Genomic DNA, 15,649 nt, shown 5'->3' on the forward strand with positions numbered 1-15,649 from the left:
AGGGAAACCTACCATACCTGTGCATTTTTGAAAACTAGAGACCTAGGGGAATCCAAGATGGGGTGGCTTGTGGGGCTCTGACCAGGTTCTGTTACCCAGAATCCTTTGCAAACCTCAAAATTTGGCTAAAAAACACGTTTTCCTCACATTTCGGTGACTGAAAGTTCTGGAATCTGAGAGGAGCCACAAATTTCCTTCTACCCAGCGTTCCCCCAAGTCTCCCGATAAAAATGATACTTCACTTGTGTGGGTAGGCCTAGCGCCCGCGACAGGAAATGCCCTAAAACACAACGTGGACACATCCCATTTTTTGACAGAAAACAGAGCTGTTTTTTGCAAAGTGCCTACTTGTAGATTTTGGCCTCTAGCTCAGCCAGCACCTAGGGAAACCTACCAAACCTGTGCATTTTTGAAAACTAGAGACCTAGGGGAATCCAAGATGGGGTGACTTGTGGGGCTCTGACCAGGTTCTGTTACTCAGAATCCTTTGCAAACCTCAAAATTTGGCTAAAAAAACACGTTTTCCTCACATTTCGGTGACAGAAAGTTCTGGAATCTGAGAGGAGCCACGAATTTCCTTCCACCCAGCGTTCCCCCAAGTCTCCCGTTAAAAATTATACCTCACTTGTGTGGGTAGGCCTAGCGCCCGCGACAGGAAATGCCCCAAATGACAACATGGACACATCCCATTTTTTGACAAAAAACAGCTGTTTTTTGCAAAGTGCCTACCTGTAGATTTTGGCCTCTAGCTCAGCCGGCACCTAGGGAAACCTACCATACCTGTGCATTTTTGAAAACTAGAGACCTAGGGGAATCCAAGATGGGGTGGCTTGTGGGGCTCTGACCAGGTTCTGTTACCCAGAATCCTTTGCAAACCTCAAAATTTGGCTAAAAAACACGTTTTCCTCACATTTCGGTGACAGAAAGTTCTGGAATCTGAGAGGAGCCACAAATTTCCTTCTACCCAGCGTTCCCCCAAGTCTCCCGATAAAAATGATACTTCACTTGTGTGGGTAGGCCTAGCGCCCGCGACAGGAAATGCCCTAAAACACAACGTGGACACATCCCATTTTTTGACAGAAAACAGAGCTGTTTTTTGCAAAGTGCCTACTTGTAGATTTTGGCCTCTAGCTCAGCCAGCACCTAGGGAAACCTACCAAACCTGTGCATTTTTTAAAACTAGAGACCTAGGGGAATCCAAGATGGGGTGACTTGTGGGGCTCTGACCAGGTTCTGTTACCCAGAATCCTTTGCAAACCTCAAAATGTGGCTAAAAAACACGTTTTCCTCACATTTCGGTGACCGAAAGTGCTGGAATCTGAGAGGAGCCACAAATTTCCTTCCACCCAGCGTTCCCCCAAGTCTCCCGATAAAAATGATACCTCACTTGTGTGGGTAGGACTAGCGCCCGCGACAGGAAATGCCCCAAAACACAACGTGGACACATCCCATTTTTTGACAGAAAACAGAGCTGTTTTTTGCAAAGTGCCTACTTGTAGATTTTGGCCTCTAGCTCAGCCGGCACCTAGGAAAACCTACCAAACCTGTGCATTTTTGAAAACTAGAGACCTAGGGGAATCCAAGATGGGGTGACTTGTGGGGCTCTGACCAGGTTCTGTTACTCAGAATCCTTTGCAAACCTCAAAATTTGGCTAAAAAAACACGTTTTCCTCACATTTCGGTGACAGAAAGTTCTGGAATCTGAGAGGAGCCACGAATTTCCTTCCACCCAGCGTTCCCCCAAGTCTCCCGTTAAAAATTATACCTCACTTGTGTGGGTAGGCCTAGCGCCCGCGACAGGAAATGCCCCAAATGACAACATGGACACATCCCATTTTTTGACAAAAAACAGAGCTGTTTTTTGCAAAGTGCCTACCTGTAGATTTTGGCCTCTAGCTCAGCCGGCACCTAGGGAAACCTACCAAACCTGTGCATTTATGAAAACTAGAGCCCAAGGGGAATCCAAGGTGGGGTGACTTGTGGGGCTCTGACCAGGTTCTGTTACCCAGAATCCTTTGCAAACCTCAAAATGTGGTTAAAAAACACGTTTTCCTCACATTTCGGTGACCGAAAGTTCTGGAATCTAAGAGGAGCCACAAATTTCCTTCCACCCAGAGTTCCCCCAAGTCTCCCGATAAAAATGATACCTCACTTGTGTGGGTAGGCCTAGCTCCCGTGACAGGAAATGCCCCAAAACACAACGTGGACACATCCCTTTTTTTCATAGAAAACAGTGCCTACCTTTGGATTTTGGCCTCTAGCTCAGCCGGCACCTGGGGAAACCTAGCAAACCAGTGCATTTTTGAAAACTAGAAACCCAGGGGAATCGAAGATGGGGTGACTTGTGGGGCTCTGACCAGGTTCTCTTACCCAGAATCCTTTGCAAACATAAACAATTGGCCAAAAAAACACTTTTTCATCTCATTTCAGTGACAGAAAGTTCTGGAATATGAGAGGAGCCAAAAATGTCCTTCCACCCAGCATTCCCCCAAGTCTCCCGATACAAATGGTACCTCACTTGTGTGGGTAGGCCTGGTGCCCGCGACAGGAATAGATCACACAACGGTCAATGTTGGTCCTTACATGAGGCAGCTGTTGACCCTGGGGTGACCCATTCCTGATGCAGGCACTAGGTGTAGGCACTCAAGTGGGGTAGTGTTTTTATCAGGACAGGTGAGGAATCACTGAGTGGTAGGAATTTTGTGGATCCCAGCATATTCCTGTAGTTTGTGTGACAGAAATGCGAGAAAAATAGAGTTTTTATTCAACATTTCAGCTTTGCAGGGTATTCTGGGTAGGAAAACTTTGGGGAATTAACACAAGTCACACCTCTGTGGACTCCCCCGAATGTCTAGTTTCCAGAAATGTTTGGGTTCAGTGTGTTTCTCTATATGGCCACCGAACCCAGGACCAAAAACACAGGTGCCTGCCTTACAAAACCAGTTTGCTTTGCGATAGATAATTTTGATGTCTCCACAATACGATTTGGTCGGTGGAATTTGGGGCTGAACTAAATTGGGGAGCTCCCAAGAGAGCACTCTCTCTCTCTCTGCTCGCCGCCGCATTCACCTGCTCTCTGGGTTGGGCTAACCCACTATTACCCAGTTGCAAAAACAGCTTGCGAAGGGACAGCAGGACTGTCCTCATCACCTCCCTCATAATTTACTGGAAGAGGAGTTATCGAATGGGACTCCTCCGGCTGAAAAATCACTCCCAGAGTCTGCGCCATTGTCCTATCCCTCAGATGCTGTCTCAGTATCTGATGTCTCAGTTTCTGATCCTATGTGAGAGCTGTCCTCTATAACCCGAGTGACGGCAGCAGTCATCCATCAAGATGCCATCTCCGCTATTGGCTAAACTGTTGCTCTAAAACACTAGCCTACGTAGACAGTCACAAAATCGATGGTGTGTGTGAGATACATGCAACAGTAGAGGCCACCTTACCTGCGCTTCTTCCCTCAATCAGCACGTTCTTTCAAGACACTCAAAGAACACCTTGTCACATACCATTCGTCACAGTCTTTAGCACCTCCTGCTCCCAGTCCAACAATCATTATTGGTGCTCCCACTCCCTCCTCCTCTGATTCCTTCATTACCACCCAGCAAAAGTGCCCTTCATCTCTCCATAGCCGCCCTCCATCCCGCACATACATTTCATTTGTATTATAGCGCAGGTAATGGCTGACTTTACTAATGTACTCAGCTATTTACATAAAATACAGATTTGCTCTTTGCAGTAGGCATATAAACCTTCTGCGCTTCTTTATGGCACTAAAACTGCAACTAGACAAGTCTGACCCTTTTGTAGCGGAAACATAATCACAATACTTACTTGACTTTTTTATTGCTGCCTAAAAGCTACAGTTGAAAAGCGTCAGTTGAAGTATGTGCATTGCTTTGAAGACGCAAGCTGCAACTGCAAGACAACTGGTGGCAAATATATATATATATATTAGAACTAAGAAGAAGACTGTATAGTCGAAACGCGTTGTTCTTTTTCTTTTGCACCGAATAAATCACTTAAATTTATTCTGTGGCTGAGCGGAGTGCGTGGCAATCAATTCTTTTGTTTTTTACATATTTCGAGAGTTCAGCCAACTCTCCTGCCTTGCACCAGCTGTTAGGCGCGTCGAAACCCTTGGCTTGCTTTGTTTGGAATATATATATATATATATGTATGTATATATATATATATATATATATATCACTTTTATATGTGGGTCTGGTTTTCCTGGGGGCCGATCGCAGCCCCCAGGGAAACCACACACATAGAGACAAAAGTGATATATATATATATATATATATATATAGAGCTATCTCTCTCTCTCTCTCTATATATATATATATATAACTACATAGATATATCTATAGATCTATCTATATATATATACATATATCTATAGATCTATCTATAGATATATCCATGTACATAGATATATCTACATAGATATATCTATATATATAGATATAGATATATATATATATATATATATATATATATATATATATATATATATTTTTAGTTGATGTATGGTTTCCTTGGGGGTCAAAATGGCCCCCAGGGAAACCCTACAACAACTAAAAAAATATTGCCCCCACAGGGGGTCGCCCCCTGCCCACGGGCGACCCCCTGTCCATTTATTTTTCTTTAAAAAAAGAAAATTAAAAAAAATTTAGCCCGGGGGGGGGGGGCACGATCGCACCCCCCCCCCCCCCCCCCCTAAGGGGCACCTACCCTTTAAAAAAAAAAATGGCCGTTTTCTTAGGGGGCCGACCCCCCCAAGTGAAATCCCTGGTGTCTAGTGGTGTTTCCTGGCCCCCGAACGTGGGGAAGGCCGTTTGTGGCTGTTTTTCCCATGGGAGCAGGCCGCTTCCTGCTCTGATGGGGAAATCCACATAGTAACGTCAGCGCGCCGTGACAAAGGGGCGGGTGGGGGGAGACACGGAAGAGCTTCCATGTCTCCCAGGGAACAAAAAAATCCTCGGGTGCGACGCACCTGAGGATTTATTAACTCCCTCCCTGGTGTCGGCCACTGGTCGTGACCCACACCAGGGAGGTAGTGTGGGCGTCGGCCAGTGGCCGACCCCGCACTTAAGAGGTTAATGGTGATTTTTTAAAATAAATTGTGATTTTACTCATAAATGTGATGTCACAATCCTGGTTACAACCCTGCTTACTTTGCACTTCAGTGATTTGGCACTCATCTTGACCCTGTTCCTAAATGTGACACCACACTCGTACCTACTTTGCATCAAGGGCAATTCAGCTCCTCTCAGCACCTCTCAGAAAATGGATTATTAGTTTGTGAATGGGGACCTCTTACCAGAGTAATAAACATACATTGATTAGGTTTCAACACAAGTCTCAGTGAAACTATGATCAATCCATGAGAGCTATAATACAGGCAATATGCAATTCCTCTTAGATGTGTGATAACTTCAAGCACTATCAACAATTGTGAAGTTTAGAAAACAGTGCAAGAAAAATTCAAAAACCAATTTAGAAAAATAGAAACACATTCAATAAGCATAAAGACAGCAAAGGATTGAAAACGCCCCACACCACCCACCCACCCCAGTGCTGAGCCTTTTTTTGGCTATTTGGGGAAGTTTGCACTTAGGCCCCATAACTTTTTGTCCAAATAAGCTATCCATACCAAATTTGCGTCCTTTTTTTCCAGCATCCTAGGGATTTTTTCTTAAAAATGGGAAAAAGGACTTCAGAAGAGAGCACATGGTTTTTCCCCTGAAAATGGCATCAACAAAGGGTTTGCGGTGCTAAAATCGCCATCTTTCCAGCTTTTAGGAACAGGCAGATGTGAATCAGAAAACACATTTTTCAACACAGTTTTGACATTTTACTGAGACATACCCCATTTTTCCTATTTTTGGTGCTTTCAGTTAGTGACAGAAATCGGTGTGAAACCAATGGTAGATCCCAGACAGATAAACATTTCTGAAAGGTATACAAAATTCTAAATTCAGGAAGGGGTAATTTGTGTAGATCCTTCAAGGTTTTCCTACATAAAGTAACAGCTAAAATTAAAACAAGTATTGAAATTGAGGTGAAAAAAACAACCATTTCTGTCTACATTTTTCTTCTGTAACTTATTCCAGATATGGCAGATTTTTTAAAGCAATATACCGTTACATATGCTGGACTCTTTTGCAGTGATATATAGGTCTTGTAGGTTCATCAAGAACCCTAGGTATCCAGAGCCAATAAATGAGCTGTACCTTGCAATGGGTTTTCATTATATACCAGGTATATAGCAATTAATTTGGTAAAAATATAAAGAGTGAAAAATAGGTATCAAGGAAACCTTTGTATTTCCAACATTGGCACAAGAACAGGTGTTGAGAAGCAGTGGTTATTTGCGCATCTCTGAATTCGGGGGTCCTCATACTAGTATGTGAATTGCAGGGCATTTCTCAAATAGACTTCTTTTTTACACACTGTCTTACATTTGGAATGAAAGAATGTAGAGAAAGGCAAGGGCAATAACACTTGTTCTTTTAGTCTCATTCCACCAAGTCTCCCGATACAAATGGTACCTCACTTGTGTGGGTAGGCATAGTGCCCGCACAGGAAACCCCCCAAAATACAACATGAACACATCACATTTTTACATTGAAATCTGATGTGTGTTTTGGAAAGTGCCAAGCTGTGGATTTTGGGCTGTAGCTAAGCCGGAGCTTAGGAAAACCTAATAAACCTATGCATTTTTTAAAACTAGATATCTAGGGCAAACCAGGATGGGTTGACATGTGGGGCTGTCACTACGTTCTAATACCCAAAATCATTTGGAAACCTCACAAATTGGCAAAAAACACTTTTTCCTCACATTGCGGTGGTGGTAAGTTCTGGAATCTGAGGGGAGCCACAAACTTCCCTCCACCCAGCATTCCCCCAAGTGTCCCAATAAAAATGGTACCTCACTTGTGTGGGTAGGCCTAGTGCCCATGACAGGAAACACCCCTAAATGCAACATGGACACATCACATTTTTACATTGAAAACTGACAGGTTATTTGGAAAGTGCCTGGCTGTGGATTTTGGGCTGTAGCTCAGCAGGAACTTAGGGAAACCTACCAAACCCACACATTTTTCAAAACTAGACACCTAGGGGAACCTAAAATGGGGTGACTAGTGGGGTTCTCACCAGATTACTTTGCAACCCCAAAATGTGGCACAAAACACGTTTTCCTCACATTTCAGTGATAGAAAGTTCTGGAATCTGTGGGGAGCCACAAACTTCCTTCCACCCAGCATTCCCGCAAGTCTCCTGATAAAAATGGTACCTCACTTGCGTGGATAGGCTAGTGTCCGCGACAGGAATGGATCACACAATGGCCAAAGATATTCCTGGCATGAGGGCTACTGTTAACCCTGGAGTGATCCATTCCTGGTGCAGGCAGACAAGTGGGGTTGTGTTTTTATCAGGAAAAGTGGAGAAACACTGGGTGGTAGGAATGTTGTGGATCCCTGCACATTCCTGTAGTTTCCTTGATGAAAAAAACAAGGAAAAATAGTGTTTTTAATCAATGTTTCTCTTTTGCAAGGTATTCTGGGTAAGAAAACTTTGTGAAATCCAAACATGCCACACTTCTGTGGACTGCCCCGGGTGTCTAGTTTTCAGAAATGTCTGGGTTTGGTAGGTTTCTCTATATGGCCGCCGAGCCCAGGACAATATACTCAGGTTACTGTCTTACAAAACCATGCTGTTTTGTGGTAGGTAATTTTGATATCTCCACAATCCGTTTTTGGTCATTCTCTTTTGTGGTCACTTCCCCACCCACACATGTGAGGTAGTGTTTTTCTCTGGAAACTTAGTGGAACGCTGGGTGGTAGAAAATTTGTGGCTACCTGCAGATTCCAGGACTTCTCCTTACTGAAATGAAAGGCAAAAGTGTTTTTCAAGCGAAGTTTGTGATTTTAAGGGGATTCTGGGTGAAGGAAAACTGGTGAGAGCCACGCAAGTCCTGCACCCTTGGACTCCCCTGGTACTAGTATGTTAAAGTTAATCCACAACGCTCACTGGTTGGTTTTAGCACATCCAGAAATTATGGTTTCAAAGCATGAATACTTCTCAAAGTATCTGAATATTGAAACCAAACCTTCTGAAGGTGGGCCATAAAGCCACGTCAAGGCACCAACCACTTTATGGTCCATTCACACGCCATTCAGGCACAACAAGCAACCCTTTCATACCGTTGGCCACGTGCCCAATCCAACCAATCACTGCACTCACATTAACTTACTGCTGCCAGACAAGGGCCCATCACATTCAAACGCCCCATGACGGAATAAATTTGACTACATTTTACCACCTATCAAGTAACCACCTCCTTCTTCCTGATCATTACCGAAGACATGCGTAACAAACCTTTACTAATGACAGCCACCAGAGGCTCAGGAAGACATGTTTACATGCGCCTTTAGCGCACTCACTGTGCTAAATCCAACTCCTTTCACTTTGTGGATGCAAGTTGGGGGTGTCTGTTTATGCCGTGCGAAGCCTATTCCTCAAACTGAGCGAGCATATGTACCTTTGAAACTAAGGAAGACAAGCAGGTAAAGAAATCTTCAGGTCTCTAAAGTAAAAAGTCAAACAAAGATCCTCTGGGACTCATTAACCAACATTTCTACTTTTGCTTTGAAAGTGAAGCTACAAATTGAGATTGCACACTTTCAAACAAGTAGAAATGTTGGTAAATATGTCCGACAGAACATTTGTTTGACTTATTACAATTCTCGATGGCAATCATGGTGGTCCTTGTGTAGCATATATAAGTTCCCTAACAAGCACTTCAAAATTCAGTCATGCGTTAACATTTTGCCACAAAGGGTACTTCATGAGAATGTGGCATATGTTCTGTCCACTAGTATGTGCAGTATGGGGACTACAATGTACATTAATTGAACAGAACACCTATCACTTTCTGACTGTGGATATAGGTGTTAAGCAGGCCATAAGGAAGTCCATGATTTCCTGAAGTAGATGAAGTAAAATTCTGTGGCTGCTTGCCTAATGAAACAGTGGCCCATGACATTCGGTATCCATGCACAGCCACTGAAAGGATTCCCGAATGGCAGCTCCACCTCAGTAAATTTCCCAGACCTTTGCTTAAGTGTGATACAACATCAAACAAGTAGGGAGTATAGATCTCTGGAAACCTGGCAGACAAATGTCCCAAGACAGGCCGAATTTTGAACAACCTGTCATGGTCTGGATGGTCCCTGGACAATGCAGCAGAATTGTCATTGAAATTTAGAAAAAAACGATCTCTGCTCATGTATAGTGCAAGGAGGGGGGGTTATCCAAACCGTGCGAGTCGTCCAGTAGGACAGCAAGGTGTGTTTCTGCATGAACCCCATTTTGTGCGTAAGACCCCAAAATATCTTCAACTCCACCAGCGAAGTGGGAGTCCACTGGCATGCCCTAGAATGGGGCCCTAGAGTGCCTACATGCTCCCTCAGAAGTTGTTCTGCACGCAAATTTCTTTGCTGCCTAATTTTCCAAAGGAAGTCAACATCAAAAAATAGATTGGCATAATCGACTGGCAAAAAGTTGGCCGTATCGACTTTACATACAGTGTCACCAGTAAAAGGCGGAATTTTGGGCCGCCACATGCACCTGCTCTCTGGGTTGGGCTAACCTGCTGTTGTCCTGCTGCACAGATTGTGTTTTCAAAAGAAGCATGACTGTCCTCATCAGCTCCTTCAGAACCAGATCGAATTCTGCTGACTGAAAAATCACTCCCAGATTCTGCCTATTGTCCAGTCCCTTAGATGCTGTCTCAGTCTCTGATCCTGCCTCAAAGCTATCCTCCATTACCTGAGTTAGGGCTTGAGCAGAAGTCATCCAACAAGACGCCATCTCTGCTACTGGCTAAACTGTTCCTCTAAAGTACTAACCTACGTAGAAGGCAGATAGAGTCACAAGATTGCTTGTGGGTGTGTGTGATGTGTCCAACAGTAAATGTCTTCACCTTACCTTCGCTTTTTCTCTAATTCAGCAGATTCTCTGAAGACACTGAAAAAAGCAAAAAAGACACACTTCTACTTCACCTTACCACAGGCCCATCATCACAGCCTTTAGCACTGGTGGCACCTAGTGCGACAGTCATTTTTGGTGCTCTGCCTCCTATGACCTCCTCTTCTAACTTCCTCAGTACCACCCAGCAAAAGTGCCCCTCATATCTCCATAGCACCCGTCCACATACATTTCATTTGTTTTAATGCACAGGTAACTCCTGGCTTTACTAATCCACTCAGCGAAATACATGTATATCCTTTACAACAGGCATATAAACCATCTGCAGTATTTTATGGTGTCAAAACTGCCACTAGACAAAACACAGATCTATTGCTACATAGAGAGAATCTATCTCTCTCTACTCTCTCTCTATACATATATAAATCACTTTCATATATGTGTGATTTCCCTGGAGGCCGGTCGTGGCTCCCGGAAAACAACACATGTAAAAAAGTGATATTTATATGTATATATATATAGAGAGATAGACTGACTCTCTGCATCACTTTTTTTATTATACATGTGTGCTTTCTCTGGGGCTGATCGTGACCCCATGACAAAGCACACATGTATGAAAAAATGCCTCCATCAGGGGTCAGCTCAAGGGCTGACACCAACGTTTAAATTTTTTTTTAAAATATTCCCTGGAGGGAGCGATCCCGCCCCCCCAAGGGGAAACCATTAAAAAAAAATGTAATAAACTTCCCCCCAAGGGTCGGCCCATGTAGAAAGGGCCGACCCTGCCATTTAAAAAAAAAAAAAAAAGTAAAACATTAATTTTAGTTCCTGGGGGTGCGATCGCCCCCAAGGAGAACCCCAAATATATATTTTTTAAATTATGCTCCTACGCGGGGGACCAGCCCACTTATACGGAGGTGGACCCCCTCAAACAAGATCCCTGGTGCCTAGGGCCGTTTCCTGGCCATGGATCGCAGCCGCACAGCAATCCATTGTCAGGAAACGGTGTGAGGAAGGCATCGATGGAAAGGGCATCTAGGGAGGCCGTTTTGGTCTTTTTTCCCCACCGGAGTGTCGAGTGGATGCTTACTTGCTCTTCCGCTTCTCCTACAGGGAAAAATGTGATGTTGGCGCACTGACATCACAGATTGGTGGGAGGGGGGTGTTGGGAAGTGAAAAAGTACTTCTGCGTCTCCCTGGATTAAAAAAAAAAATCCCTCCCTAGCATCGGCCACTGGTCGTGACCCTCACCGCGGAGGGTGTGCAGGCGTCAGCCAGTGGCTGACGCCCACACCTATGGGGTTAAAATCGGGTAATGGGAACCAGCTCTATAAACTAACTATGATGGAGCAGAGGTTGACACATGAAACAGGTTGTCCTGGTCAAACTTTTTTCCGTTGAGAGTTTTACAGAACACAGAGGCCCTCATTAGGACCTTGGCAGTAAATGCCACCTATGTCCATGGCGACAGCCGCCAACATACCGTCGCTACCGACCGTCCATGGCATTATGACCGTAGACGGAATACCGCCAGAAGGCTGGCGGAATTCCGTTAAGGGTCATGGCGGCAGATGGCAGTAAGGTGGCGCTGCTGCCAGCAGCAGCGCCTCGCCAGCAAAACACTGCCTACCGTATCATGTTCCAGGATACGGCCTGGTGGTATTTTGCTGGCGGATGCTGCTGCAGGCAGCAGTGCCACGTCCTGTCTCCTGCCCGAGGACCCCCTGCAAGCAGGTAAGTCGGGTTCTCTGACAGGAGAATGCAGTGGGGGTGTTGTGTTCATGTGTGGGTGTGTGTGTGAGTTTGTGTGAATGCGTGCATGCGTGTGTAATGCGTGTGTGCATAAGTGGGTGTGAGTGTACGTGCATTTTGTATCCTGAGTTTGTGTGTGTGCCTGGATGTATGTTCGTGAGTGTTGCTGTGAGTGTTTATGAATGTATGAATGCGTGGGTGAATGTGTGTATGCGTCTGTGTATGGGTGTGTATGTTTGTGCGTGTATGTGTGTAAATGTGCGGGAGGGGGGTCGAGAGAGGGAGGGGGAGGGTGGGAAAGGATTCTGCGGAGGGGGGTGGGAGAGACCCCTATCAGTGCCATGGAAGGAATTCCCTGGCACTGATAGTACCTAACGCCATGGTTTCAGTGGCGGTACCGAAACCACTGAAGCCATGGCGGTGGGCGGGGTCATAATGCCATGGGCGGCCTAGTGACAGCCGCAGGGCTGGAGACTGAAGTCTCCAGCCCGGCAGTAATTACCGCCGTGGTACATTGGCGGTTTGGCTTTGGCCAAACCACCAGTGTCATAATAATGGAGGTAGGTACCGCAAGCCTGTTGGCGGTAATACCTCCACTATACCACTGATCGCCGGGGTCATAATGATCCCCAGAGTCTTCCAGCGGGACAAAGGCCAAAGCTGAGGCTGGCAGGGGCCCCTCATAGTCAGATACGTTGTCGTCAAGCCCCACTGGCTTTGGTACCAAAGCTGACAGTGTAGTGGATCCTATTTAGTTTTAATGCGAATCAGGAGTTTAGCTTAGCCTTCTGGCTTGCAGGCCTATGCCTCCGTCACCTAGTGACTTTTAACCTACTTAGCTTGCTCTATCTTAGCCTATTTATTTAATTAGTTCTTTCAAAATGGCTGCTATGATTATAGTTAGTGAAATGTTTTGATTTTATTTTATCAGTGCCACACTGTGAAGGCGTCACTATCAGCGTCAAAGTTAAGTGGGGTACGTAGGTATTCACATCATGTCCCTTTCCCACTTGCGTGTGACAGGAACATAATGCACTTTTAGAGGGAATTGTTTATGTAATTGCCATCCCAAGCACACCCTCTTCTCTGTTGTTTGGGAACATACCTGAATCAGGAGTCCTACAAGATCTGTATAAATACATCTCACGCAGACAAGGTTATCAGAGGGATTCCTACCAGATGCTATCAATGCCATCTATGCTGCATGTCGCTTTGATGCAGACCCAGCCTTTGTGTCACCACAGAGTCTGATCTAGAGACCTCATTCCAAGGTAACAAGGGCTGGAGGGTGCTTCTCCTGGACCTGGTACTGGCAGATGAGGTTTAACACATATAGCTCTTGTTAGGTTAGAGATTAGGCCCTCCATGTTAGGGTTTTAGGGATTTTACATTTCATGTTTACTGCAAGATGGTGGGGGTTTTCGTATTCACAACTCTCATCTTTACCATTTTGCTTCTTGCATTGTTCATTATCCTAATCATTGCAGCTCATGCGTTTTGCAGTAGATTGCAGTCTTTTTAATAAACCTATTGAAAACGTTCCTGCATCCCCATTTATTTTCTGTGTGTGACTGAGACTTATTAATAACGTGAGAAAAGGGTAACTTCTGTTCCACCACGACTCCCCTGAGATGTCGCAATCTAGAGTCCAAGCGTAAAGGCTGCCAAAAATCACCTTTTACTGTCTGGGTTTTTGGTTAGGCACTGCTTGTGAGCCGGGAAGGTTGGGCCAACAATTGCAACTTGTTGTAGGATTGGCCTAGTCGCCCTACAAAAAAAAGGGCTGTCATCCCTAAACCAGCAGTCTCGCCTAGGAGCGAGAGTCCAATTGCGACAACGCTGGATGGTGTAGCCTCTATGGTTTCTTTGCAGGTTGGATAAATTTGCATCTTGCCCCAGTCCAGGATTTTCCTTCAGACTTAGTTCAATTTTAGCTCTGTAAATCTTCCAGAGGGTAAAGGCTGGAACCTGTAGCTGGGCAGGTTGCTACATGTTTGGATACCTTTAACACAAGATTCTAGTGAACCCATCTGCAGAATTGCAAAAGGCTCCAAGAAAGCAAACCTGGATTTGTTGGCTGCCTAGGGAGCTACATGTCTAAGCAAGCTCCAGCACTTTGCCCTTGTCCTCTGAAGCTGAAATAAGGACCACTTTTCTCTAACTGCTGGGAAACTTCATCCTTGTCACTCCTGCAGCTTTCATGTCCCCAGGACAGGCTTCTAGGGACAAGGTCTGTTTCCAACAATGGATCCTGCAGGGTCTAGTCCTCAATGGCCATTTTGGCCTTGATGCAGACTTTATGCTTTTGTGCCCCCTGGAAAACAGAACACCAACCACTTAACCCTTAGCCAGCAGTTTCAGTCCCTGAGTGTCAGTAGGAGTCAAGAATCGTTGGTCCTTTTGTTCCGGCAGGATCTTTTTTCTTCAGCTGCTGTCTTCCCAGGTCTAGATAAGTTCTGAGGAGGTGGTGCTAAGGTGCCAGTCTTAATTCTGTGGACTAGAGAGTAATTGGAGAATATTTCCCACCCATCCCTATTTACTTTCTCTCCATATGCCCACCTTCTTTTGCAGCACTTCATTATTGCTTTGCTGTAAAGGGTCTGGGTTAAAATTTGTTTCTCTCTCCTGTTGATGTTGGACCCAGAAGGTTATAGAGGGCCCTAGGAAAGACTGGAAGCAGTTCCTACCCGCCCTATTTGGCATCTCCAAGTCAAAAGTAGGAAGTATAAAGGCTATCCTAAGTTCTACCAGCTGTGCACCCATGTGCCACCCTCCTAGCCCCGCACCTCTATTTCCAGAACCTATGCATATCACTCCTTTATAAAGGCATCACTCTAATGAGGATTGACAAAACGGTTTGTAAATGGATACGATTCTTCCATCTCCTCGAACCAATGTATTTGTAGTGCAGTCCGGTGTTTGTCGGGTACTTGGTATGTCTCATGCGTTGCTCATTGCATCCCTGGGTGATCTGCCACCAAAAGAAGAAGACCACACTTTGTATTTTAATAATCTCAGACATTGATCACGTCTGGGCGTTTGTTGCCAAAACTGAATATTGGGTGTCCTTCACTTTCTACAAGTCAGGATCTCCACTGAAAGAGTTAGAACTCACACCTAGCAACATAACAAGGGACATCCAATAGGTCAATGTGAGACAGTACTTTATCAATGGAAAGACATTTATTTTTTAAATCTATAAAAATACTTTTTTTTCTGATGCATGCACTAGGCACCGAGAGCGTCAAACTGCTGTGCAACAAATGTTTACAATCACAAAGAATAGTGATACAATAATTTATAAGATTCCAGTATTCACATTAAAATCAATTTTGACTTTGAAAAAGGTAGCCCATAATAATGAGAGTAACCTGTGTTAGAAATACACATTTAAGGTTTGATCACCACTTTAATAGACGGAAATGAATAACTAGTCTTAAAAAAGGTGGGCCATTGTTAAAACAAGCATTGGATGAACTGGGATGGCAAGGACTGGAACCTCTCTATCAAAATTCTACTTGTTCTGCACCACCAGAGCATTACTAGATATTTTTATCTGTTTGACAAAATAAGGAGTCAGCTATGCACGAATAGCAACACGTTTGATACTTGCAACTATATATTGAATTAATGGTGATCCGCGTAGCTAGTGACATTTGACTGCTGCTTCAATCACTGGAGCATAAGGAAAGAAAAAGGCAAACGCGATATTCCCCAGGACCTTGGGTATACAGTAGTGTGAAAAACTATGGTCATCTCAGATTCATTCAAAATATTTCATTTTGTACGGAGACTACTGTTTCTGACCCACGAAAATAATAATTCTAAGCTCTGATATAACACTGGCACAAAGGACACATTTCATCAAAAGAATTCAATAGCCAAAATGAATTAATGATA

This window comes from Pleurodeles waltl, chromosome 6 (genome assembly GCF_031143425.1).
Source record: "Pleurodeles waltl isolate 20211129_DDA chromosome 6, aPleWal1.hap1.20221129, whole genome shotgun sequence".
Lineage (NCBI taxonomy): Eukaryota > Metazoa > Chordata > Amphibia > Caudata > Salamandridae > Pleurodeles > Pleurodeles waltl.